Source organism: Pleurodeles waltl, chromosome 5, assembly GCF_031143425.1.
Source record: "Pleurodeles waltl isolate 20211129_DDA chromosome 5, aPleWal1.hap1.20221129, whole genome shotgun sequence".
NCBI lineage: Eukaryota > Metazoa > Chordata > Amphibia > Caudata > Salamandridae > Pleurodeles > Pleurodeles waltl.
This window is the reverse complement of record NC_090444.1, coordinates 258,765,400-258,792,970: the sequence shown is the minus strand read 5'-3', so window position 1 is coordinate 258,792,970 and position 27,571 is coordinate 258,765,400.

The following is a 27,571-nucleotide window of genomic DNA, read 5'->3' as shown; positions in this document are numbered from 1 at the left end:
TCGACAGTTAGGCGGAAATGTCTTTCTGAAGCTGGCATGAAAAAATATTTCATGAGCTCACTGTTGTTTCACAAAAGGACTCTTTGGAACATTGGCAAAAAGGTTGCCATCTTGAAATAACTTTGCAAAAACTGGTTCTAAAGTGCTTTGTACTGAAATCTTTGGAAGTTGTTTTTTAATTGTTAAGTCTCTCATTCCCCTTTTAAAAGGTCTTTTTTAGTGGCCTCTAAACATTGTCAAATCTACTAAAAACATGTTTGGTGTAATTGTATCAGGTTTGACCAATGTGTTTAAAATGCACAATTTATCACTATTTTCTTACATTAACTTTAATAATAGCTCCGTTATTAGTCCCTCCTTCATTGGTTGACCTGTGAGCCCCCCGAAGTTTAAGTATAGTTGCACCATTGAGATCAATTTATATTTATCTCTTCTTATTGAAATTGCTCTGTTTTGACTATTTGATATAATAAACCTTCATTTCATAGGTTAAGCAGATTCTATATTTGTTTGCACATCAGCTTAATTACTCTGGTGAAGTAATTTATCTTTTATTATTTAATTTCATCTGTTTATAATTTTCACTCTACAATTTTAATTACCTCTATGGGTGCCACGACAACCTTAATAGCAATCTTCTTAGACTTGCATTATCATATTTTAATGCCATATTGTTTTCTGGAAATAAAGGTTTAATTGCTTTTCAAAATAATAACAAGGTATGACTTTGCTGTTATTGGAAGAGAATACCATGCGTATGGCCCCAGTATAGAAAATCTCTGAGCCCTCTTTCATTGAAGGCTGCAAAGCAGAATTGCAAGGAGCTATGTTGGCTCAATATACGTTTATGACCATTTAGAAAGATGACAATATTTTCACTAAGACACTCTGAGGCAGCACCGCTCATGGATTAAGTATCACATGTGACAATTTACAAAAAGTCTTCTTATCTAAAGGCAACCAGGGAAGAAAAATTAGTCTTTTTGAAATGCAGTCAAATGTGCCTAGGTTTAGGGATAGCCTTAACACAGACATTAGCATTTGCTTTAAACGTGGTATTTTATATTGTCAAACTCCACTCAACAAGTATTGGCAAAACCAGTAGGTCTTATGTTTAAGAACTTTTGGTTTGTCAATGCTTTTTGACAATGCCTTGCAGCACTGGCAAGATACTGTGCAACAGGACAAAAAGTAAAAACAAAAAAAGGTGTGAAGACTTAGATGTAGCACCTGTGTAACTTTGTAGGTGCATGCATGCATGATGATGTGCACACTCGTGGGTCGTTAGGCATGCACACCTACAGAGAGATGCAGGCACCAAATTCTAATTCACTTATCCAACATGGAGCAGTAAAAAGAAAAATAGCACAATAAAATTAGCACATGAGGAACAGAAACACAGGGCGGGGGAGAAGCACACAAGCCAGAAAGCAACATATAGTGGGCATGGAATTTGGCAGGGGGGAGCACACAAGAGAGAGTTGGGAACACGAAGGAGACAGCAGCAAAGAGTACAGGGGGAAAGGTATTTGGTCGGAAGAGAAGCACATAAGGCAGAGAGCTGGAAAACACATGCACTCTCATGGTGTGCTTAAGCAAAAAGAAGAAATGTAGTTCCCTAAAATTGAGCAGTGGAAGGATAGAAGCCTGCCAGTCAGAGAGATGGAAAAGAAGCTGTGCTCCAGGAAAGAGGAAAACACAAGATGGGCAAGTTGAGACAAGGAAAGCCCTTAAACATAGAAGCAAACAAATGAGAGTGACAATAAAGTGGTAAGCGATGGGTTCGCTGTAAGCCCCTGTAAATTCTTGGTAAGCCCACAAAAGGTATTTTGCAACCTGATAGCTCAAAAGAACATTAATATAAGTTGATGTAAATTAACAAGCAATGGCCTTATTATGTCATTTTTCATGATATTTTTAGTAAAATTATAAGTGGCCTAACACTCCAAGATGAGCATCAAAATGAAGATCATTTGTAAACTTTTATGTTTGCCCGGTAGGGAATGAAGGTGCCAGCCATCAAATCGCCTAAGAGTGATAGTCGGATTGTTTCCATCCCAAATTGTGGGCAGACACAAGATTAGTAACAATTTAGTTGAGTTGATAGTTGTTTTCAAAATGCTCTTGGAATTGAGGTGTAATAGCTTTTCCTAAGTTACCCAGCTACTGATAATTATTCTGAGCTGCATTCCATTCCATCTTTTTTGTTCACTGTACCACTTCATAAATGAACCGCCCTCATGCAAATCAGAATTTGGTTCTACATCAGTAGGAACATTTCAGCCTGAACTGCCAGGTCAGGTCCCCCAACAGGAAACAAGTCCTAAACCAGTTTATGTATATTGAGGCTTCATTATTGGAGTGCAGATTGATTCCTATTGCAAAGTGAGGCATACCAGTTGCACTTATGGCATCTCATTAAGGAAAATAAAATGCTGAGGGGTGGAATGCTTGAATTAATCTCAGTCACTAGAAATTACTTTGGGCAACATTCCAGACCATTACTTTTTTTCCCCAATGCGCCACCTCAGGAAAATGAGTCTCAGTTCTGTGCCAAAAGGAATAGTCCATCCTAAAATGCCAAGACTGGTTACTTCTGAACAGTAAACAAGCAAGCCAATTCTGGTTACTGCCTTGTTGATCTTCATCAGTGAGGTCCGTCTGAAGTTGTGCAGTTTGTGAAATACAGTTGAATGTAAGGCAGCTCCAAGTGTTCTACAGTGGCTGAGATCAATTCAAGTATTCCGTCCACCACTTTGTTGTTTGTTAAAGTAGACGCCCAAAGAGCTACAGGTATGCCTAGACATTGGCCCTGTGCTTCGTATGCCAAAGAACTCATCTACACCTCACTAATGAAGCCTAACTAGGCTGAAACCGGAGCAAGGTTACTTGTTTTCTCGTCTTGAAAGTACCTGGCCTCGCAATTTCAGCAGGACTGTTCCTATTGCAGCAGTACCAAGACTGATTGGCACATTACTGATCTCTGATGGACTGGGATGTGGCCTCAAGTGATCACAAGTGACTGAGTCTAATTCCTTTCATCATGTTGGTATTTGTTGTATTACCTAATTAAGCCATGCAATAGGAAAAAATCAAAACGAGTCAGTTGTTGTTCATGTGCATTGCGAGTAACGTTCAATTGTTTTCAAGAGCACGAAGAAGGAAGAACTAAAGGATGTAAAATAACGGGGGTCAAATAGAGTCTGTGACCAAATGTTTCAGTTGTTTGGTAAAGTATAAATAACAAAAAGTATTTTACATTCACACATATGATATAAGCAACTGTGTCTGCTGCACACCGACCACCTTATGATCTGCGATGATTTACTGTCTATATTGCTTAGGAAAGTAAATTAGGATGGTAAGAAATGTAGATCTAGGCATATGGAGCACTAGTAATGTGTACAAAAATGGTATATAGATTTTAACCACTTTGTTTTTAGGCATGCACAGTATTCATCATGGAGTTGCTAAAGAGTTCAGGGTGAATTAACCTCAACAACATTATTGAGAGACCTATTTGGTGTTACTCATCTTGCATTGTACAAGTGTAACATGGGTAGGATGAATACACTGGCAATATAGGGAGTGGGTGTAAGAAGTTGGTTATCTATGTAGTGTAACAAGTGTAGGGGTACTCAATGCAGATAGTCTGGGTGACCCTTATTGGTATACAGGGGGTAAAAGTTGCAATCCCAAAAGCTGTCTTTTCCGGTAGTGTGGGCAAGCAGTTAGGCTTATCCAAGGGTAGTGCTAAGCATTTATTGAACACACAGTCAATAAATGAGACACATTCAAGAAGGAACCTGAGACCAATTGTTTCGAAAAAATAGTTGCTTTGTTTATCTTATGTTTCAACACCAGAATACTTTCAAGAAAATAAGTACTGTTGCAGTTTTATGTCAGTGTAGCAAGTAAGGACCACTTTTACTCAAATGCGCTTTTAAGCAGTAAAGGTTCCAATGTAACTTTACCACATAGAGGTACTTTGCCAATAGTTCTTGGGGGTTCCCTGTCGGTAGTATGGTGCTAAGGGTGTAAAGTCACAAACAAGTCTAGCAGTTCAGTTATGCCTGCCATGGGGCACCTGGGTGCAGTGGTGCTAGTCAAGTCAGGTTTCCTGCGCACCGCACACTTGGCGACAAGGGGGGGGGGGCACCTAGAAAGAGAGTGCAAGGGAGTACCTGGGGACAAGTTGTGGAGATCCCAATGGAAGAGCTCAGTCTGTGGGCGTCCTTGGAGCAAGGGAACACCTTTGGATGTTGTGAACCCGGTTCGGCAACCTCGGGTTCAGCAGTTCTTTGTTACTGTTGCTCCTGCGTCAAGGCACCTACAGTTCTTTGGGGGACCTGCATGAAGAGAGATAAAACAGGACAGCTAGACAACTCTGAAATATGTCCTTTGTGGTGCTGATATACCTCAGTGGCAGGTCTTCAGATATGCTGCTGGAGTTTGAGTTGGGCTTCAACAAGCCTTGGTTGTTACAAGGGGTCCAGTACACCAGGTATTGGTGCAGCTCGGCTCTGGTTGTTTCTGGTGTCTTCTCACTTGGAGGGGAGACAGGATTGGTATTTTGGAGCACAGCGACCTCCTCATGGATGGCTGCTCCATCAGAGGACCCAGTGATCAGCAGAACATTGGACTGGATGCTGTGGTTGGTGCCTGCAGGAAGCAGAGAAGTGGCACCTCCACTCCAAGGGAGATGGGTTGGCAAAGTGCAGGAGAACCTCTGAAGCTTTTAGAGTTACCACAGCTGCAGGACAAGTCAAGATTGTCAAAACAGGAGTTGGTAGGTAGGCAGGCAGGGTTTCAGGCCAAAAGTCCACCAGTTGTCCACAGTTCCGTTCTTTCGGCTCTTCTTTGTCCTCTTCTTCTTTGGGTCAGGTGAATCTGTCCTTCTGGAGTCTAAAGACTCAATTTAGGGGTGTTTAGGGGAGTGTAGAGTAGAAGCCAATCAGCTACTAACCCTTGGGGTGACTACACTCTCTATATGACCACTTCCTGTGGGTAGTGGGCATAACCTTATACCAAAAGGTCTAGTTCCACCAAAAATAAGATGGTGGGAACCTTCCTCGAGGGTCCACTTCGGGTAACCCACCAGAGGGGTGTGACTAGTACAAAGGGAGCACACGCCTACTGACTAACTCATTTTCCCATCTGTCCTGGTGCCAAATGTGTCTCAGGGCAGGGGGTGGCAGCACCCAAGTCTAGGGAAGCCAGAATTGCATACAAAAGGCGGTAGGGCCTTTTATGTCCCTGGCCTTTGTATGCAGATTTGCTACCCAACCTGCCTGAGTAGATGACACCTCTCTCCGGAGCAGGCTTTGTTCCTGGCTGCTGAGAGTGTGGGCTCCCACCTCCAGGGGGGTCAGAAACATGTGTGTGGTGGCAGGCTGGTTGAGACCAGTCAGCCAACACACTCAGAGACTACTGGGGTTCAGGGGGCACCTCTCAGGTGCCCTCTGAGTACATGCCATAATAAATCCGACGCTAGCATCAGCCTGGAATTATTAAAGTGAGGTGTTTGAAACCACACACCATAGGTTTCAGTGAAGCCATTATGTAGCTGGGGGATTCATGATGGTGAGTGACCAGCACATACCTTGATATGGCTTCCATGCTTACTTGCAATGCTCAGCAATGGGCCTGGGCATCACAGGCTCATATCTGCTCGTGCAGAAATGACCTCACATCATATATAATGCACTCTTCCTTAGGGCGCCAAGGCCTGATGTAAGGGTGGCTTACATATACTTAGATGCAGTGCTTGGGGCCTGGCACACACTAGGTGTGCCATGTCATGTTTTGCCTGGCTTGCATCAGGCCACACAGACTGCAATGGCAGCTGCATGCAACTTGTTTTAGTGGGCTCCCTGAGGGTAGCATAATGCATACTGCAGCCCTTAGGGACCCTCTCTCCTCTACCCAGGGTCACCCTCCACTAGGGAGTTACAGCGCTAGGGGTGTATGGCCAGTTCAAATTGTTATCTGTTTTAGGGAAAGAGCACTGTCACTGGGGACCTGTTTAGCAGGGACCCAGTGGACTTCAGTCAAAAAACTTCAGTACCAGTGAGTAATAAGTGGAGGTGACTATGTGCAGAAGGGGCACTTTCCTGCAGTGGGGTAAGGAAAATGATGGGGCCCTGCAGAATGTGAACAGGGCCCCTCATTCTTCCACTGACATGCATTGCCTGTGGGCTGAATGTGGGTCACCTTGAAACTTTCATGGGCCCCTGAAGGTTTGGGGCCCCACTCCTCTTGCACCGCAAGGGCTGCAGAGGCGGCTGTTATGCTCCTGAATATTTGTAAGTATAGCCTTAGATTGTAGTGTCTCAGGAAAGGGGGAGACGCCTGCTTCACACTCACAGAAATACACAGAGAGAAACCCGTTGAAGGTTAGAGTTCAAAACTAATTATCATGCCTATTTGCATAGTACATTCTGGGAGAAAATCATGTGATAAATCATATTATTGCAACATATATTTTGCATGCAAACTAAAACACCAACCTGCCACTGTTTCAGAAGACAGAATGCCACGGTTCCAGGAAGAAGGTTGACATTTCCTCCAAAAACTTGTCAGTTTAAGCTGATTCTGCACATTCTAATTTTAACACTGCTGACATACATTTACATTATGTGGGAAAAGATCAAGATACACGTGCATGTGTGTGACTTTGCCTTAATTAAAAATTAAGGCACTTGAGATTTTTTCAAGACTAAAACGGTATCTTGAAAATATATATTTAAAAAAAACGTATTAGACTAATTTTGTCTGATATGCTTGCTGTATCAAATATGGCGTGTGTCTCATAGCTGATAGACATTTGCCACTCTTGCCTGACTCCCAGCCAGTCAAGTAGAAGCTCATTGCAAACGCTCCTGGATGCTCAGACCTGCTTCACTGCGAGGTCCTTCACCAATCCAAGCCTTTTACCACCACAGCAAGACTACAAAAGGGATAGAAACTTGCCCCACAAACTACCACTGTCTCTGAGCTGCCACAAGCTGAAACCTACCATCAATCTCTCAGTAGCAAACCTTTTCCCGACATTTTGATCTACAGAGGAACTAATTGGTGAGCCCTAGAACAAAGTCCAGTTGGCTTCTCCATCCTAAATCTTATTCTTCCTCAAGGCGTTTTCAGCAAATTTTGGACTTAGTAAATAGCATTGCTCATTTTCGCCTGTGGGGCCAACCAGGGACTAGGCCCAGAGCATCTGCTCCAACAGCCACTGCAGCAGGCAAGACATAAGTGACAGATCAACTTCTGCCTCATCCCGTACGCCGCACTGCCTATACCCACATTCAGACTCAGACAACATAAACATTTGCATCACACCAGCGCTGGAGTCAGCTCCAATCACACATACACATTTAAGGACTAAAGGTCTGGTTAGCAGGCCTCAGTGCACTTTGTGAGTTGAAAAACCAGCAGCACCAGTCCAAAACTTTGGGCTTGATCATGCAAAAAGAGGCATTGCCTTACACAGGAAGTCTACACATACATTGAAAATATAATGAACCCTTTTTGATGTACACAATAATTGCATGGGAATGGAGTTCCCTCTGATTATCCCTGAACTCTATTTTAAACTGATCTGCTGAGAACAAGATTGGGCCTTCTGCCAACAAGTATTACCAGAAGTGCGTAGGAGAATGTCAGCTGCAATCACATTAATTATTTAGATAAATGGTTCTTGGTATTTCTCACCTGCGGTGGCTTGCCTGCCCCTCTACAGTTCTATGGCCAGCTGAACAGCTTCTCTTTCTGCTTGAGCTTGCTGTTGGTGGATCTGAATCACTTGGCTCATTTGTTGCTGGTCGCCAGCTTACTGTTGCAACAGGTTCTCTGTGGTGTGACGAGACTTTGCAGATCCTACATCTGATAACACTTTGATTCTCTTTTGTGATTTCAAGAAATCATTGTATATGTTCTATTTCCAGCACAGGCATGTCTCTAATTACATACCAGGATACAATAGTGCCCTTTCCCTCAGCGTCACTATTCAGTGCTATTATTTGTTACCTTTTCACTTTTTCTGTATACGATTCAGTATTCTGTTGCACAGTCCCTTTTATATTCCAGTTCAGTTTTTCATCACAGAGTCTGTGAGAATCACGTGTACAGTCTAACTTACAATACAGCCCAGGTTTCTTGTCTCCCCAGTCTTTGATATTCTTTCCTTTGGAGTGTTGTATACACAAGAATCCTTTCTGAATATTCATTGGGTGAAATCCGTTAGTCCTCCTGAAAATTAAAATTGTGCAGTCAGGAAGCTACCTGTAAAATCCAGAGCATCTCCTTTTCCCCTGTGAGAAACCACCCAACATTCTCTCCTCTTTCCCTACTTGCCTGGGTGCAGTCAGGAGGCTTCCCCTCACATCCACAGAATCTTGTGGCTTATTGGTGTAGTCTGACTTATATACCTTGTTATCCCTGAGAATATCCTCGTGTCCCCAACTCTTCATGGCCATTTGGCATCCTAGAAAATAAGCCCACTTTTTTCTTCCGGTACAGCCCTCCTATAGACTAAAATTAGGAAACAAAACGTCCCCTATGTAAGGTGACTCCAGCTTTCGACTGTCAGGAAAGAACAGGACTCAAAATGTTGACCTATTGTGGCATTTTGTTGTGTCCGGTTGACAATTGGTAAGTGAATTATCTATCAAGAGGAGCATGCTAATTGTCAGGTCGACCTTAAAACCTCCAACTCCGTGCCCAAGGGAGTCAGCATGCTGAACACCGCTTAGCATTGTCCAAGCACAGTCATAAGCTTTGGGTCGAAATGTTCTAACACAAAGGGCTTCTTGCTTTTGGCCAGGGTTGACCCTTTAACCCTTTCTATGAAACTGCTTTGGCAGATGCAAAGAGGGTTATGGGGAAACTCCAGACTTATCACACAATTCAACCCCTCCTCTTCTTCTGTGGTGCTTTTAGATCTGCAAATTAATTCACACAATTTGTGCTTTTAGGTGTGATGTGATCAGGGCCTGCATGACCTGTGCTCTGCATATTTTATGTTTCTAAAAAACAAGTTCTCATAATTATAGCTGCTTGTTATGTAATTTTAGCATACTTGTTTTCTTGCATAATGTAATCGAAAAAAGAATTTAAAAAGAATGACCATTACAATGTCACTTTCTTTGGCTTTCTGCACTTTATCTACAATGAAACACCAAATCCCTCGGACAGAAGTCAGGCATGGAAGGCATGAAGGTAGAACACGTATTATATCAAGTCGAAGTTATTTCCAGGTATTGGCGCGTACCATAAAATGTTCTCTCCCTTTGGACCCCAGGCAAAAGTGAGCCATATTGAGGGAATGTTGGTCAGCCTATCTGAGGTGTTGGGAAAGCTGATATGCTATAATTTTGGAGCTATTAGGGGGTCATCATGAGGAAACATTCATATTCCAGATTACCTTGAATTGTTTCCTGCCTGAATGAAATCCAATGAAGTGTTCTTCAGGTTTATTTATTTCTCTTTTTTGGTTGCTTTTGATTTGGTAGCTTTAAAGAATTTGGCCCTCATTACGACCCTGGCGGTTTGTAACCGCCAGGGCCTCGGGACGCGGTGGCACCGCCGACAGGCCGGCGGTGCCCCGCGGGGCATTCTGACCGCGGCGGCTTAGCCGCGGTCAGAGAAGGGAAACCGGCGGTCTCCCGCCGGTTTCCCGCTGCCCCCAAGGAATCCTCCAAGCTGCGCCGGCTTGGGGATTCCGACTCCCCCTCCCGCCATCCAGTTCCTGGCGGTTCTCCCGCTGGGAACCGGATGGCGGGAGGGGGAGTCGCGGGGCCCCTGGGGGCCCCTGCAGTGCCCATGCCAACAGCATGGGCACTGCAGGGGCCCCCGTAAGAGGGCCCCAAAATGTATTTCACTGTCTGCATAGCAGACAGTGAAATACGCGACGGGTGCAGTAGCACCCGTCGCACCTTCCCACTCCGCCGGCTCGATTACGAGCCGGCTTCATGGTGGGAAGGTCGTTTTCCCCTGGGCTGGCGGGCGGCCTTTCGGCGGCCGCCCGCCAGACCGCGGTGCGGTATTCCTGCGGCGCAACTTTGGCGGGCGGCCTCCGCCGCCCGTCAAAGTTGTAATGAGGGCCTTTATTTGAGAAATAAGCATATCAGGAACATATGCAGGGGCACTTGTTATTTTAAAACTGCTGTATACACATCAATGGTTCCAAGTGTTAATATAGGTGGACTTAAACAGGGTTGTGTGGTGCCCCCCCTGTTGCTTAATCTGTTTTGGTTTGCCTTACCAATGTCATGACTCCATCTTGTGCCCTATGTGCTGTGGGTTTTACTCGTCTGGCTAATGTCGCCCTTCCCTTGTGTCGCCTCCCTGTCCCTAGCACTCCAAGTCATCCTGTTCTGAGCACTCCAAGACATCCTCCAGTCCATGGTTCCCCTCCCATAAAGCTTGAACCATTGCCCTTTCTGTTCTGTTGCTAAGCAAGTTTAGTCTGTTTTGCATCTGCAAATATATCAAGTGTCTTTTTAGGGTAAGTTACGCTATCCACTGTGACTCACTGAAGTGTACCAACGTGCATTTGGGGTTCCATCATATTTGTTGATTGTTCCCAATTACCGTTTAGCACCTGTCACCTGCAAGGTCTCATATCTGTTGTATATAACGCATGATTTTCCCCAGGTTCATAGCAATATTCCAGGATTCCACGTGGGACACGTGCGTTCTGGAAACATCTTTTCTTCCAACATAAGTTTCCCCTTTAAACCTACACCGGCAATTGGCTCATTCCTTTCCTGCATAAGCATTGTCCCTGCACTCACCTCCTGAATAGACTGGAACTTCCATCACTTTAGTTTTCTACAGTTCAAGTTCCTCTGGTGATTCCCTTGGCTCCAACTCCCTTGACGCTTCCTTTCTCTCCACCACTTGCACAGCTTCTTGTTCCCCAGTGATTTCACGAGTCAAGTCCTAGAGACCTTCTTTGAAATTCGCACTAGTTTTAGAACTTGGCTAAGTACTCGATATCAGGTTAGTGAGCACTATTCCAGCGTCGGCTGGCACCCTGTGGAAGAGATGGGGCAAATGAAGTGCCTCACCTCTTCCCCAAAAAAAATAACGACCCCTCCAAAACCTCAAAGTAAACCAACCCTCCCTCCAAAAGCCCAAACCATAACACTGAGTACAAAATAAACACAACCACTGCATGCATTACACACACATACATGCATTATACACATAAATGAATTTCACAGACATGCACTACACATTAAAAATAAAAAACAGCACTTATCCATGGACTGTGCATCCTCCTTAGTGCTCTTCTCCTTCACTGATGCTGGAAGAGCTTCCCAAACCAATCCAGATGCTGCTCTCATGCTGTTAACCAGCATGAAAGAAGCACCAGGTTTGGATGGAGCGTCCTGGCTGGACGCTCCTTCAGACCCTGGTGGCCTGTGTTTGGTCTCCACCCAGCTGCCTTGCGACAGCTGAGTGGAGAGCTTCAAAGTATGCATGTCATTTTGGCCGGTGCAAAGCAGCTGGCCAAAGTGACGTGCATTTTGTAGCATCCAGCCAGGAACTCCTCCAGTCCTGTGCTGCCCTTCGGCATGACACTGGGCTGATGGGCAACTTAAAAATAAAATGGCAATGAAAGTTTTTAATTGGCATTTTATTTTTGCGTGTGCGGCTTGCAGCGGGCCAGGGGGAGATGCTCCCCCACCCTCAAGAAGAAACCGCCATTGCACTAATCCTCTTATAGTAGGAAGCAAGCCTGAGTATCATCATCTTCAAGACTATAGACTTGTCCCCAGTTCCTTCTCTGTGATTTTTCTCCAGTGCTCCTTGCTTGTTCGTACTCCGGACCCTACCTGCAACCTTGGCACTTGAACTGCTATCACACAAGGACTAGATATTTAATTCTGTGTTTTTCTGATGAACAAGAAGAATATTCTTTAAGAGTGATTGATATTTGTATGAACCTTGTAAACTCCAACCTGTGTTTCTAGCATACCTTGGGAGTGTCCCTAACTCCAACCTGTGTTCTGAAAGTAACCTTGGGGGTGTCAGTAACCCCAACCTATGTTCTAAGTGTAACCATGGGCGTGCCAGTATCTCCAACCTATGTTCCAAGTGTAACCTTGGAAGTGTTTCTAACTCCAACCTATGTTCCAAGTGTAACCTTGGGAGTGACAGTAACTCCAATCTAAGTTCCGAGGGTAACCATGGGAGTGTTCCTAATTCCAACCTATGTTCTGAGTGTAACGTTGGGAGTGCCAGTAACTCCTACCTATGTTTCGAGTGTAACCTGGGGAGTGCCAGTAACTCCAATCTATGTTCTGAGTGTACCGTGGGAGTGTCAGAGGCTCCAATTAATATTTTGAGTTCTTTCTCAAGAGTTACTGATACTTATCCAGGAATTTTGTTATCCTGGTCTCATGCCATGATTGTGAAGAAGTCTGTAAGAGTTAGTCACTGAAGTTAATGAATTGTTAAGGCATGTAGAGGCTTTCTAGTGTACTGATGCTAATTGCCTCTTTTTGCTGTTCCCAGTGTAATATATCTTCACAGAACCAGAGGTTCTGGTCCAGTAAACATCGACCTGCACAAACATAGGAGGTCACAGGAGTGACACATCCTGTTAAGCAGTGTTATACCATCGCTTAGCAGATCCAATACAGCAAGTCTCTCTTTTTTTATTTTGTCCTAACCTACCTTTTGCCTCGGGACAGTGCGGAATCTAAGAGTTTTGACCCTGGGTCTTGCAGTCCTGAGAGGGATGGGCGGTCCAGGATCAGCTCCAGTGTTGTCTCTGCAGTTGGGACGAGGTGAGTGCGTGACAACCAGAGCATATGAAGGGCTCACAAGTTTCCTACCATAGGTTTGTCAGGAGATGTTTACTGTTAATGTGAAATCTTGAACAGACATTTGTTGACATAGAGCTTTGTGGGCTTGGGCCAATATTGTAGTGTCTTAGGGGCCAGATGTATGCGAGTGCAAAATCGAGGTCTGCAATGCATCAAATGCATTCGCAGACCAAAAACAGAAAATCGCAAAAATTGCGATTTTCTGCGTTGCGACTTGGATTTTGTGAATCGCAATTTGCGATTCGCAAAATCCAGGTCGCAATGCAATTATGCAAAAAATCACAAATTGCGATTTTTCGCAGAATGGTATTTTGCAAGTGCAAAATACCATGACCTGCAACCAGGTGGTAACCTGGTGCAAAATTTAAAAATGCAATAAAACTGCATTTTTAAATTTGATATGTAAAGCACACATGCCCTTTTGGCATGTGTGTACTTTACATGTGCAAAAAAAAAAAATGGGGTGCAAGAGAGGGGGCCTTAGGCCCCCAGCACCCTGCCCCTTTGCTTTTCCCAAATTGCGATTTCTGTTTCAGAAATCGCAATTTGCGAAATGCAAAAAATTTGCAGCTATGGGCCAACAGGCCCATATCTGCGAATGGGGCCAGTATCGCAATTTGCGATTCGGTAATTGCATTTGCGATTTTTAAGAAATCGCAATTACCGAATCGCAAATGTGATACATGGCCCTTTGCGAGTCGGTAAATGCGATTTCTTAAAAATCGCAATTACCGAATCGCAATGGGCCAGATTCATAATTCTGGCCCTTAGAGCTATGAGCATTAGGACCCTGCAGCCTGGAGAGGATGCAATGAAGGGATTACACAATCATTCTGGGAGGTGTCATTAATGGTTATGAGATAATGAGAAGTCAGTTGAATGTTGTACGCTAATGAATAAAGATGTTAACTACAAGCTCTGTGTGTGGCGTATCCTTGAGCCTGCTTTCAGGCTGGGGAGGATGTGACAACTGGTGACTAGTAGGGGGCACGTGTCCGGAAGAAACAAGACTGATCTCCCTGAGAGTTTGCAAGAAAATAGCAAACTGCTTGTGTGTGCCATGTGTGCCCAGGCCGGTGCAAAGAAGCCTGCAATTGGCATATGTGGAGTGCAATCTCCACTCCAGCCCGCATTAGGCAAAGTCCTAATAGAGAGGCGCCGTTGGAAAAGCCCACCAAGGCTTGCTGACCAGGATGGCGAACACTGTGTGACGCCACAATGCTGAGACAACCTTCATGCAACTAGAACTCTAAAGGCAGTGACAACCAGGTCTGACATAAAAGGCAGCGACAACCAGATTTAAGTCTAGAAGGCAGCGACAACTAGGTATGGGCACTGAAAAACACTCACTGGCGTTATAACCTCAAATTGGGCAAGGTGACTCAAAAGCGAAAACTGGGGTTGTGCTCGCCAGGTTGGTCCCCAGAGAAGCCACTAAAGACAGAGGAAGTCGGCAGCCTGTGGCCTTCAGTACAACTCAAAAAGTCTGCAAGATAGTGAAGGCTCCCGTAGCTGCCGCAAGAGATATGGAGTATGGTGCTGCTGCATTTATAAAGTCTCCTCTATCATTTGACACCGCCAAAAAACTAAATATTGGCACCAGATGTACCACATGGATCGAGACTTTTAATGACTTCATACACGCCCTGGAAGAAGTAACTGATGAGAAAATCATTAAATATTTAACAAATCTTGCTGGTGATTTGTGATAAAGAAAATTTCACAGACTGAGACAATGTTGTACTGTCAGATCAAAGAAGCGTTAGGAGCCCAGTTCAATCTGATGGCAAAAATTGACTATAAAAGGTGAATTTTCAATCAGAGACCACAAGTTGGTGAGACGATGGATGAGTTTGTTGAGAGACTTGATGTTCTCATCAAACATTGCAAGTTTAGTGAATTTAATGATGAAGTAGCCAGTGAGCCTCAGAGTCATTGATGGTTGCTTGTCGGACGGCTCCAGAAGACGCATTTTGCAAGAAACACTCACGCCCTCCTTATGACATTGGCGGTAAATCCCACTTACCGCCACGCTGACTGCCGCCAACATACCGTCGCCGCAGGGTATATCCGTTCACCATATTATGATACACAAGCACCAATCCATGACTATTCAGCCACACACACAAGTCTGCCACACCAAAGGTCAATGATAAACTGACGGTATAAAACACAACAATGCCCATCACATTATGACCCACGAATCACCATGGTGGACATTCAGTGGCGGTAAATTATTGGCGGTACATACAGCCGTGCTCAAAATATACACACACACATACAAAACAACACTTTATTGGTCAATTTTAATAACACACACCTGACACCCATACACACACCACACCCACACACCCACACCACTATAAAAGACACAGCCACGTTGCCCAGAACCGCTTACAACTACAAACCATTGGCACAAGGCAGACACCACGAACACAGACAAAACCAGAGCCACACACCACCTACACCTATACACCACCCACGCACCCCACATCACTCACCCCAACACATCACCCTACACACCCTCACCTACACAACTCACACAACACCCATGGCACCTCAAAGACACCCCAGATTCTCAGAGGAGGAGCTAAGGGTCATGGTGGAGGAAATCATCAGGGTAGAGCCTCAGCTATTTGGAGCACAGGTGAAGCATAAATCTATTGCTAGGAAAAAGGAGCTATGGCGGAAGATCGTGGACAGGGTCAACGCCATGGGACAGCACCCCAGAACAAGGGACGACATGAGGAAGAGGTGGAACGACCTACTGAGGAAGGTGTGTTCCATAGCAGCAAGACACCAGCTCACTATCCAGAGGACTGGCGGTGGACCCCCACCTCCTCCCCCACAACTAACAACATGGGAGGAGCAAGTCTTTGCAATCATGCATCCTGAGGGCCTGGCCGGAGTGGGAGGAGGACTGGACTCTGGTAAGTCAACTCTATACTACTATCACCCCCCCTACCTGCATGCCATCACATACCCCCACCCTCACCCTCACTCCCATAACTCCACCACCTCCCGCACACCCCACCATCACATCCCACCCATCCCAATGGCAAGCCCTGCATGCACCACCAATGCATGGACATCACTCACGGCCCTGCATGGACACCTATCACCAAAGCATGCTCACTAGAGAGAATCATCTAGCCCACCACATACAAACTTACACAAATTAAAGCTGCCAGGGCCAATACAACCAAGGAGGGCAACCCACTGATGCACAATATGTCACACACAGAAACAATGACATAGCATTTACAACCCCAAAGGTATCCCAGCCAATGTCAGCAGAGAAGAGGTGTCATCACTATCCAGTCCCCCAACTGAAGAGGCCCACATTGATGACAGCAACTCTGGTCGCCTGGATCTGGATGACCAACCTGGCCCATCAGGGATCCCTGGACAGTTGGTTACCCAAGCCCAGTCACAGACAACCACGGAGCCTCGCCCATCTGGAAACATCGCCACAGCACCCACACAGCATACCCATACCTCTGTCCCCAGGACACGTCAATCAGCAGTGTGTCCATCACTACAGGGACACCAGGGCACACCTCATACCCAAGACAATCAGGGACCTGGGGTCAGTGGGCACACGTTTAAGGGGACAGAGGCAAATGGCAGAAGGGAAACTGGGAGGACTGCTGTGCGCCAGAGGGAGGATAGGCCCAGGGAATCGACTCTTCAGGAGGCACTCACTGAGATCCTGGGAGCCTACCAACATTCCCAGGATACGATGGGCCAGATCCTGGACAACGTGCAGGAGAACAGGCGGCTGCAGGTGGGACAATACCAGGGAAACAGGGAGGACTTGCAGGCCATCAACACCACCCTGGTCTCCATTGCAGGGGTGCTGGCAGACATGGCCAACATTATGAGGGAGGCAGTCTCACAACAGTGTGCACCTGCCACTAGCCAGTCATCTGAACTGCCTTTCACCTCCGCTGCAGCTAGTGGCCAGGGGGCCCCTCCACAGGACCAACAGGCCACCAGCACCCCTCCTCGTGCACAAGGTGAACCATCCCGCAAACGTTCCCTGCGATCCAGGTAGAAGCCAGAGACTATTGCCAAGACCCCCGCCAGGAAATGAGACTCTCCTGATTGTCCCCCTTGTGTCCCACTCTGTCACCTTGTCCACCTTGAACTGCCATTGCTCCCCTTCCTTTGCCTCCTTAGACAATGCACCTGTGCTACAAATAGACTGGAACAATACCCTGGACTTTCCTCCATCATCACCCCATCCCAATGCCCATCTTCTTCTTAGCACTTCAATAAACACCCTTGAAAAAAATACAAGTATGGAGTATGTAACATTTTTTAAGTATGAATTTGTTTAACCAGGTTCAAACATTGCAATTCAACTGTACAGTTATGTTCACATAGGAAATGCCTGTATTTTCCTGCAGTGATCACACCAGGAGCAATAGTGGGGCATCAACATCTGAAAAGTGAATTGCCAAAGGGTGCAGTGAGTGGGCATAGAAGTGGGAAATAACAGCATGCCAGTGCCAAAGATAATCTAAATAATGTTAATGAAATGTGAAGTAACACTGTCTTACCTGTGTGTCATTGGAAGTATTGTCCTATCACTGCTGTTCTGTTGGCCTCATCCTCATCCTCTGCCTCCTCATCCTCACTGTCCACAGGGTCCACTGCTGCCACATGGGCATCTCCAGCCTCCTCCTCCTGCAGAAAAGGCACATGGCGTCTCAAGGCAAGGTTGTGCAACATGCAGCATGCCACGATTATCTGGCAAACCTTCTTGGGTGAGTAGCACAAGGATCCACCTGTTAGATGGAGGCACCTGAACCTGGCCTTCAGGAGGCCATAGGTTCTTTCGATTATCCTTCTTGCTCGCCCATGTGCCTCATTGTGCATGGTTACGGAGGGCGGTCAGGAACAGCCGTGCAACTCCTCATTGTTTAACATTGGGCCCTATGGGGTACAGTGGCCAATGGTGATGTATGCCGGCGGTGATGGTATGCACTGCCGCAGACGTGACTGTCATTTTCTTTCTGATTTCTCACTTGCTACCTGACCTTCAACAGGAGAGGACCTACACTGCATGTGCTGCTGTGACCTGTGTCTGGAACCTACCATGACCCGTGTGACTGGGGAAAGGGCTCCTGCCTTCGCTTCAGAGGAGTTGGAGAGACTGGTGGATGGGGTCCTACCCCAGTACGGACTGCTGTATGGGCCTCCAGACCAACAGGTGAGTACACTGTGAGCACAATGCATGTGGCATGATTGCATGGGGTGGTGTGTGTGAAGGCCTTGTGTAAGGGGGGTGGGTGGATGTCCTCTGGGTGATGTATTGGTTGTGTGCTGGGCCATGTGTGTGGAAATAGTGATGTGAAGGGGTCTGGTTCAGGCAGGACTGTCTGACTGAAACTATTTTGCTGTGTGTATTCCCTCTGCAAGTCAGCACCCATCAAAAGAAGGGTATGTGGGGTGCCATCGCCAAGGACGTGTGGACCCTAGGGGTCTATGGCAGGCGGAGCACCCACTGTCGGAAGCGGTGGGAGGACCCGAGACGCTGGGCACAGAAGACGGTGGAGGCCCAGCTGGGGATGGCCTCCCAATGAGGAAGGGGTGCCTGTCGAACCCTGACCCCCCTGATGGCCCACATACTGGCCGTGGCTTATCCTGAGCTGGATGGGCGCTTGAGGGCATCACAGCAGCCACAAGAGGGTGAGTACAATGCCATCATTACAACTTACGAATGGTAGGGTGGTATCTGGGTGGGGGATGTGTGTCAGTGGGTCCCCCTAGGCCTGGCCTGACATTGCACAGTAGGTCCCCTGTTGGCAAGGGTTCTGAAGGGATAATCCTGCTACCTAGCTCGTAGGCATCCACTACTGGTCAGGGCTGCGTGGGTCCCAGGTGTGCTGCATTTGGCGTTGTGTGCCCCTAACCATGCCTTGGTGGCAGAATAACTGGTATTGCAATGTATAGTGCGTAGGGCTGTTCCCTGTGTGTGAGAGTGGTGTGTACACCAACGGTGGAGTTGGTGCAGCCATTGACCAGGTGTATCCTTTGTCTCTCCCCCGCCCCCCTTTTTGCTTTGTCACCCTGTCCTTATGTGCATTAGCATAATCTGGCGGAGGAGCAGAGGCACAGGCGATGGAGGGAGCTGCATCCCACAGGACCCAGGAGACAGAGTACACCCATGCCGAGGGCACCAGTGGGACGGAGGGTGAGGGGAGCACCACGGCAGAGACTGGAGGGGACAGCCGCCACCCCCCCTACCAGCATCACCCTCCCAGCAGCCCCTCAGTGAGTTGCCTGTGCCCGCTCACCCAGGAGGGTGGGCATCTCTTTCGCCCCAGGCACCTCAGGCCCTGCCCCAGTGAACCCTGATGCCCTGAGTGAGGAGGCTACTGACCTCCTGAGATCCATCTCTGTTGGGCAGTCAACCATTGGCAGCCCAAATGCAACAAACTAATACATTTCTAGAGGGCATGCACACTGGCTTGGCGGCCCAACAGAGATCGTTCCAGGCTCTGGCCTCCTCTCTGATGGCAGCCATTGTCCCTGCTTCCACCCTCCTCCCTCCAACTTCCTCTTCCCAATCCCATTCTCCTCAACCCCAGCCTATCCCAAGCACACAGGCAGACGAGCATGCACACAAGACAACACACAAGAGTGGCACAGGCAAACACAAGCACCACACATCATCCCACAGGCACTCACAGAAACACCATCCAGATGCAGACATACCAACATCCACAATTTCCTCAGTTTCCCCCTTCTCCTCCACCTCCCTCCCAGTTCCGTCTACACTCACACCTGCATGCACTAAATCCTCATCCACTACCAGCATAACCACCACATCTAGTAAAACATACACCTCACTGGCAGACGCCTCCTCAACAGCCATGGACATGTCCTATGTGTCCTCTCCCACTGTGTCTGTACCCCCCTCTTAAAGTACACAAACACAAGCACTCAGACACCCAACAGCCATTCACCTCACAACAGCATCCAGCCCATGCACCTGCACCCAAAATCAGCAGACAGACACCTCCTTCAACCTCTCCCTCTTCCTCCACTCCCAAAGCTTCTCCCTAAAAAGATTTCCTTGCCCAACTTGACCTCTTCCCTACCCCTCACCCCGTCCTTCATGTCTGGCCAGGGTGGCAAAAACACAGGCAAGCACCTCAGCCACCCAGTCCATGGGCCCAGTAATCTCCACACCCACTCGTGGTGGGAAAGGATCCAGGGCACCTGTGGAGAGGGTGACGGAGCCTGCACCAGGCAACATCAAGGAAAGGGTGCCTGCCCCAGCTGCTGCCAGGAAGGGCAAGGAGCAGCCCCAGCTGGCAGGAATAGCAAGGAGCCAGCCCCAGCTGCTGCCAGGAAGGGCAAGGAGCCAGGGGCAGGGACTCAGACAGAGACCCCACCACAAACCATGGTTGTGCAGTCGTCCGAGGCTACAGGGGATGGGCTGGAGCCTCCCCCCACCAGCAGCAGCACCACCACCATCACCAGTGGGCAGCCATCCGAGGCTGCAGGAGATGGGCTGGAGCCTCCCACCACCAGCAGCACCACTACCACCACTGAGCAGCTGTCACCGCAGGCAGACAGTATGTAGTCCTGCCTCCATGGGCTGCTGTACGGCCTGCCCCCTGCAAATCCAGTGGGAATGACACCCACTGAGAGACTGTGGCCTTGCCCTCCCCAGGACCAAGCACAGGGTGTGTTGCCCCCTCCAGAGCATGTTTTGCAAGTCACCCATTTGAGGGACTGTGGCCTTGCACTCCCTGGGACCAAGCACAGGGTACGATGCCCCCTCGAGAACCAGTGGGTAAGACACCCACCAACCCCAGCCTCCCCAGGATCAAGAGCACAGGGCACAATGCCCCCTCCAGAACAAGTGGGGAAGACACCCACCAACCCCAGCCTCCCCAGGACCAAGAGCACAGGGCACAATGCCCCCTCCAGAACCAGTGGGGAAGACACCCACCAACCCCAGCCTTCCCAGGACCCAGAGCACAGGGCACAATGCCCCCTCCAGAACTACTAGGTAAGACACCCACCAACCCCAGCCTCCCCAGGATAAAAAGCACAGGGCACGATGCCCCCTCAAGATCCAGTGGAGAAGTCACCCACCTGAGAGACTGTGGCCTTGCGCTCCCCAGGACAGAGCAATGGGCATGATGCCCCCTCCAGAACCAGTGGGCAAGTCACCCACCTGAGAGTCTGTGGCCTTGCAATCCCCAGGATCATGCACAGGGCATGATGCCCCCTCCAGCGCATGTGGGCAAGTCACCCACTTGAGAGACTGTGGCCTTGCACTCCCCAGGATCAAGCACAGGGCATGTTGCCCCCTCCAGAACCAGTGGTCTTCTTTCATCTGCCAGCTGAGGTGCCCCCCATCCCCTGTCCCCCTGAGGTGCCTGCCTATTTTCCAACTGATGCCCCTGCAGTGTTCTCTCCATGTTGCTGCAGGTGACTGGTGGGGCCTTGGACTTTGGCCTGTGGCCCTGTGGCCCACGCACAATGACGACTGGGCTGTGTCCCTTGAAATGTACACATGTATATAACAGTTACATTGAATTTTCCTATTTCTACTGTATTGATATTATTACACTCACTTTAGCACATTCCTGTTGTCCTTGCATTATTCATCAGGGGTACGGGGTAAATATGTTTTATTACTGCAGCTGATTGTGTTTATGGTGTTGGGGTGGGTGTGTGTGTGTTGCGTGTGTGTGTGTGTCACTCTCTTTTTCCTCCCCCCTCCCCTTTGTTCTAGGCGGCTGTCCTCACCGTGGTCGTCTTCGCTGTCACTGGTTTTCGTGGTGGAGCAGGATGTAGAAAATCATTGGGCATATTTGCAGCTCGGGCTCTAGGGCAGTGTGGTTCTTCACTGTGTCTCCAAAGGTGAGTCCTTTCTCTTCTGTGCAGTGTTTCCGCCAGGCTTTTGATGTCGTTGGTACCGCCCCAGGAAAGGTGGCAGTTTCCAGTGTCTTAATACGGTGGATGGAACATTGGCTTCCGCCTGGCTGTAGGCGGCTACCGCCGTGGTGCCTGTTGTTTTTGACCTGGTGGTTGGTGTGGTAAAGTGGCTGTCTATCTGAGTTCTTACCGCCATGGTCATAATTTGGTGCTAGTAACCGCCAGCCTGTTGGCAGTATTACCGCCACTTTCTCACCGCCCGCCAGGGTTGTAATGAGAGCCTCAGTCTAGAAAAAGCACTGATGGCTGTCGCAGCCGAGGAACAGGCAGATAGGCAAGGCACTGACATGGAAGTGGGAACAATAAAAAGTCATGAAGAGTATACACAAGCACCAAGCAGATGCCCGTATGTCAACATCTTCAAAAAAAGAAAGACTGTGATTCTGATATAGGTTTTCATTTCAACAAGAAAGCAAATTTCGAGCCATCGCACAAACATGCAAAGGCTGCGGAAAGGAAAGGTTGCGGAAAAGAGAACCACTTCAGGGTGGTTGGCAAAGCAAAACAGAACCCAAGTGCACCACAGCAAGATGAGAAAATAGATGTCAGAAGGTTGTGGAAGCACTATTGCCATGCCCACAAGACAAAAAGCAGCCTCAACTGTGTCAGATGGAAATTAAACAAAGTCGATCATCATCAAAGTTCATCCTGCAAGGATCACTTGACATTATCATCACATGACAGTGAAGAGGGTGAACGTGCAATGATCATGTTGAAAAAGAGCAACATGCACATGTGGATCTTGCTGCGTGTAAAAAAGACAAACAAATGACAAAAACAAGTGAGTTAATGAAACAAAGGAAATCTTATGGACATTGCTCCAAGATGAAACTAAAAGTTAATGATAGTTCTATAACTTTTGTAATTGACAGCAGTGCATCTACCAACATCATGCCAGTTGACCAATTTAACAGCTTGTCATCTGTACCATGACTCACAGCATCCAATACAAAAGTGTAGACTTGGACTACTTCCAAACCGTTGCTGAGTCAAGTATCATTCATGGCAAACTTGCAGCACAAGAAGATGTCTGTGCAGGCCCCAATCCATGTTGTTCAAGGTACTCCATCCATGCATGCCTACTTAGTTTTGCAATTGATACTGACATGGGACTGATATCTATCAATTACAACCTAAATATGCAATCTGAAATTGTGAGTCAATTCCCGTCATTGGTCTAGGAAGACTCAAAACAATCAAGGTGCAACTCCACATTAATGAAGACATCTGGCTTGTTTCACAGCAACATTGCGGAATAGCATTTGATCTACAAGAAGAGGTCGAGAACGAACTAAAAGCTTTGCTAAAACACAACATCATCAAGTGGTCTACTGGTCCCACACCATGGGTGCCACTCATAGTGGTGGTGCCAAAAAAGGATAGTGGATGTGTAGTCTGCATCTGCGTGGACATGTGCCAAGCCGCCAAAACAATAGAGCGAGAGACACCATGGTCTGCACATTGCCATATGATCATGCAGCTGAATGGAGCCAAAGTTTTCTTCTGTTTTGACCTGAACAAAGGATATCATCAACTCGAACTGGAAGAAAACTGCGGGTACAGTACCACTTTTTCAAATCATGTTGGTTTGTTCAGATACAAAAGATTGAGCTTTGGAGTGTCAACTACTGCAGAAATAATCCAAGATGTTATACATAGAATTATTCAACCTGTTGCACATGCCTTCAATTACAGTGATGCTATACTAGTGTTTGGAACAACACAGAAGGAACATGATAGGGGTGTCAAGCAGGTGTGTCAGTTACTTACAGATTCAGGTCTTATTTTAAATGTCGAAAAGTGTGAATTTCACAAAACAAAACTCAGATTCTTTGGGCATGTATTTTCTGGTGGAGGAATGAGTCCGGATCTTAATAAAGCGAGAGCACTATCAGCCACCAGTTCCTTGCATGTTACGATCCTTCTTGGGCAAGGCCAGCTATTGTTCAAGGTACATTTGTGACTTTGCCACAGTGAGTGCCCCATTGCGAGCTCTGACAAAACAAAATTTCCAGTTCCAATGGTCCTCTGAATGTGACCGCAGCTTCAAAAGCATAAAGCATGCAATCGAAAATGAGACGGAGATGGCTTACTTGGATTCAAAAATGCACACTGAGATCACTGTTGGTGTAAGTCCGGTGGGGCTAGGAGCAGTCCCTGCTCAGCATAATGGACATCCAAATGCTCAGCGACACATTATGGAGTATGCCAGTCAAAGCTTGTCTGACATAGAACATGTTGAATCTCAGCCAGAAAAAGAGTCTAGGTATAGTATGGGCCTGTAAACATTTTTATGTTTTTTTCTGTATGGAATGCATTTCACAATTGTCACAGATAACCATGCCCCCTTTCATTGAAAGGTGGGGATTGCATTTACAAGAGTATGATTATACAGTTGTACATAAGCCAGGCAAGAATCAAAACCCTACAGACTATTTCCCATGAGTACCCCTACAGCAGCACAGCTTAATGTAAAAAACTGCTGAGGAATACATCAACTTAATTGTCGAGCACGCCAGCTGCTCTGTCCATTAAAAAGATTGCTGGTGTAAGTGTTGGACCTTTAAGTGATGATGTTGAATTCCAAAAGTATCAAAATGCCTAAGATGAACTGTCTGTCACTAAAGTAGGCATTGTGGGTCCCGGATTGTCATACCTGTGAGTCTGAGACAGCAAGTCATTGAATTCACTCATTAAGGACATCGTGGCATTGTAGCCACCAAGAGGGCCTTGAAAGATTGAGTGTGGTTCCCTTGCTTGGTGAAGGTTGAGAGGGAATTAAAGGAGTGTAATTTATGCCATTGCATGTCTCCAGTGGTGACCAGCTTCCACTAACCATGTCATGTCCACTCTTCCTGCACATGCATGGGAAAGGGTAGCCATAGACTTCTTTGGGCCCCTGGCAAACTGACACTATCTTATGGTGGTCATTGGCAAGCATACTCGTTTCATCATGTCGTCAGCAACTCACGTCAAAGTTATTGAGCGGCTGGACACCGAGGGGCATATTTATACTCTGTTTGCACCAGATTTATGTCTTTTTTTATGCAAATCCGGCACAAACTTAACTCCTTATTTATATTTTGGCACTAGACATGTTTAGTGCCAAAATATTGGAGTTAAAGTCATTTTTTGCCTGCGGAAAACTATCTTGCTCCAATGAGATGCAAGGTAGGAGTTCCCAGGCAAAAAATGACTCTAAGGCCCAGGCGCCTTATTTATTCTTCCGTGCACAAATTGTGCACGGGAGGGAGGCGGGCCTAAACAATGGCGCTAAGCAAGCTTAGTGCCATTATTTAAAGCCTGGGTCAAGGCAGGCGTTAGGGGAGCTGTGGGCTCATTTCCATGGTGGAACACCATGGAATGAGTCCACAAGTTCCCTCCCCAGGCCCCACGGACACCTCCCCACCCACACCAGAGGGACAGCGGAGGATGGGGGACCCCATCCCAGGTAAGTATGGGTAAGTAAAGGTAAGTATTTACCTTTTTTTTAAATGCCATAGAGGACCCAGATATGGGCCCCCATACATGGCACAGGGTGCAATGGCCATGCCAATGGGACCCTTGTCCCCTGTGCTGGCCATTGGGGTGGTGGGCGACTCCTGCCTTTTCTAAGGCAGGAGTCATGTGGCATGGTAGGGTTAGCACCATAAAATGACGCTAATTTGGTTAGAGTCATCTTTTTTTACTCTAACCAGCCTAGCGTCATTTTTTGTGCTAAACACCCATCTCCCATACCGCCACACCCACCCGGCTAATGGCAATTTTTTTACGCTAGCCCATCCTTTGCGCCTGATTGCGCCATTCCATTACGATGGCGCGTGGCTGGCGCCCTGGAATGGCGCAAGCCGGCGCTATACTTTTTGACACAAACCTGAGTTAGTGCAGGTTTGCGTCAAAAAGTATAAATTGGTCCATATTTGCAGTGTGGGGCATACTGGACACTCTCAAGTCTTACAGTGATCCGCCGTTCAGCAGCAAGATGTTTAAGGATTTCTTGTCTAAACTCAATGTCAAGCATCAGAAAACGACACCCTTGTGCCATCAAGCCAACGGTTCCTGGGGACCCTGAAACGAATGATCCAACGTGCATCGATGGAGGGAATTGAGCTAAGTCATCCATTATGTCAAGCCCTCCATACTTATCAGTTGACCCTCAAGCTACCACTGGTGAGAGTCCTGCCAACCTGATTTTCGGGATAGCTATAAGAACTATATTACTGCAGTGGAACCCTGAATGAACCATGAATGATGACGAGGATCGTGCTACAGACACTGCTTGGAAATGTAAGGGGAAGGCATATGCTAGTCAACGTCTTCAACTCAGGAGATCGTATTCAACGAGAGTGACTGGGTTCTCGTCAAGAAAAAACAGAAACGAAAGACAGATCCTGCATTTGATGCTGAACCTTTGCAAGTTGTGAAGTACAAGAGACACATGATAATGGCTACCTGTACCAGCAAATCAATCAAAAGGGACTCATCAGATTTTAAATATCTCTCTGCCCGATCATCAGTCCCTGCAGCTTCTGATGAGGCTGTTTCACCTGAAAGCCTTGATCAGACTCTAGACCGTGGACCCTCAGGGTCCAACCCTAACACAGTTTAACTACCTCATATCACACGGTCTGGAAGAACTGTGCGACATCCTAGACGGCTGATCGAAGAAATGTAATGCTGCTATTTGTTCATGTCTTTTTGTTTGTGTCTTTTTGTTTAACAAGGGGGGGTGCGATATAGTGTCTTAGGACTGTGAGCATTAAGACCCAGCGGCCCGGGGTGGATTCAAGTGAAGGAATTACCCCATCTTTCTGGGAGGTGTTAAGGTGTGGTCTTTAAAGGTTATGAGATAATGAGAAGTCAGTTGAATGTTGTGTGCTGATGAATGAAGATGTTAACTGCAAGCTCTGTGTATGGCGCGTCCTTGTTCATGGTCCTGGGTTGGGGAGGACGCGACACATATGACTCTTTTAATGTAGGGAAACGGAGGTTGGTGATTTAAGAATGAGAAAGTGATAGTAGGAAATGGTTATATATCATTATAAATGAGATTCACATGCACATTGACATTGACATGGACAAAAATTTAAGGGCTACAACTCACAGATTTGAAGGCAACACATCTATTTTATTTTCAGATGCCTTTAATTAGAAAGCTAGAAATTGTTTTTTCAATGTGCTTCACTGAGCAGTAATACAAGTGTTAAAGACTCAAGCTGACACTACTTCCCCCTGCTGTGCAATCAGACTATATTTGACCTTCCACAACAGCACTGTGTTCCAGGAGGCAGATTTGATGTAGAATTAATAGGGATAAAATAGCTCGTTTTTTGTGAGAAGTACAATAATAGAATAATGAGCAAGTGAATTTAAAGTTAGGGCCAATTTGAACAAGGTTTCTTAGTTAAGTTGGTACCATGAAGTCTATTCATACTTCGAGAATATAATTAGCCATTTTTTGCTGAACACAAAAATTGTATGGGGATGGAGTTGCCTGTAATCCTCATACCTGAGGTCACATTTTAACCTGATCTGTTGAGAATAAGACTGGGTCTTTCGCCAACAAGTCCTATCACTAGTGCTTGGAAGAATGTTCTTTATAGTGCAAGTTGTAGACACATTATGTCAACTTGTCTAAAAGTTTTAGTGCTAACAAGTTGCACCCTGTGACATTTGTTTTCTATACAAGAAGGTGCACTGTGAAGAAGCTTACCAATTGTTTTTTTTCAATAGAAAAATTATCATTGCCCTTTATATTTACTGAA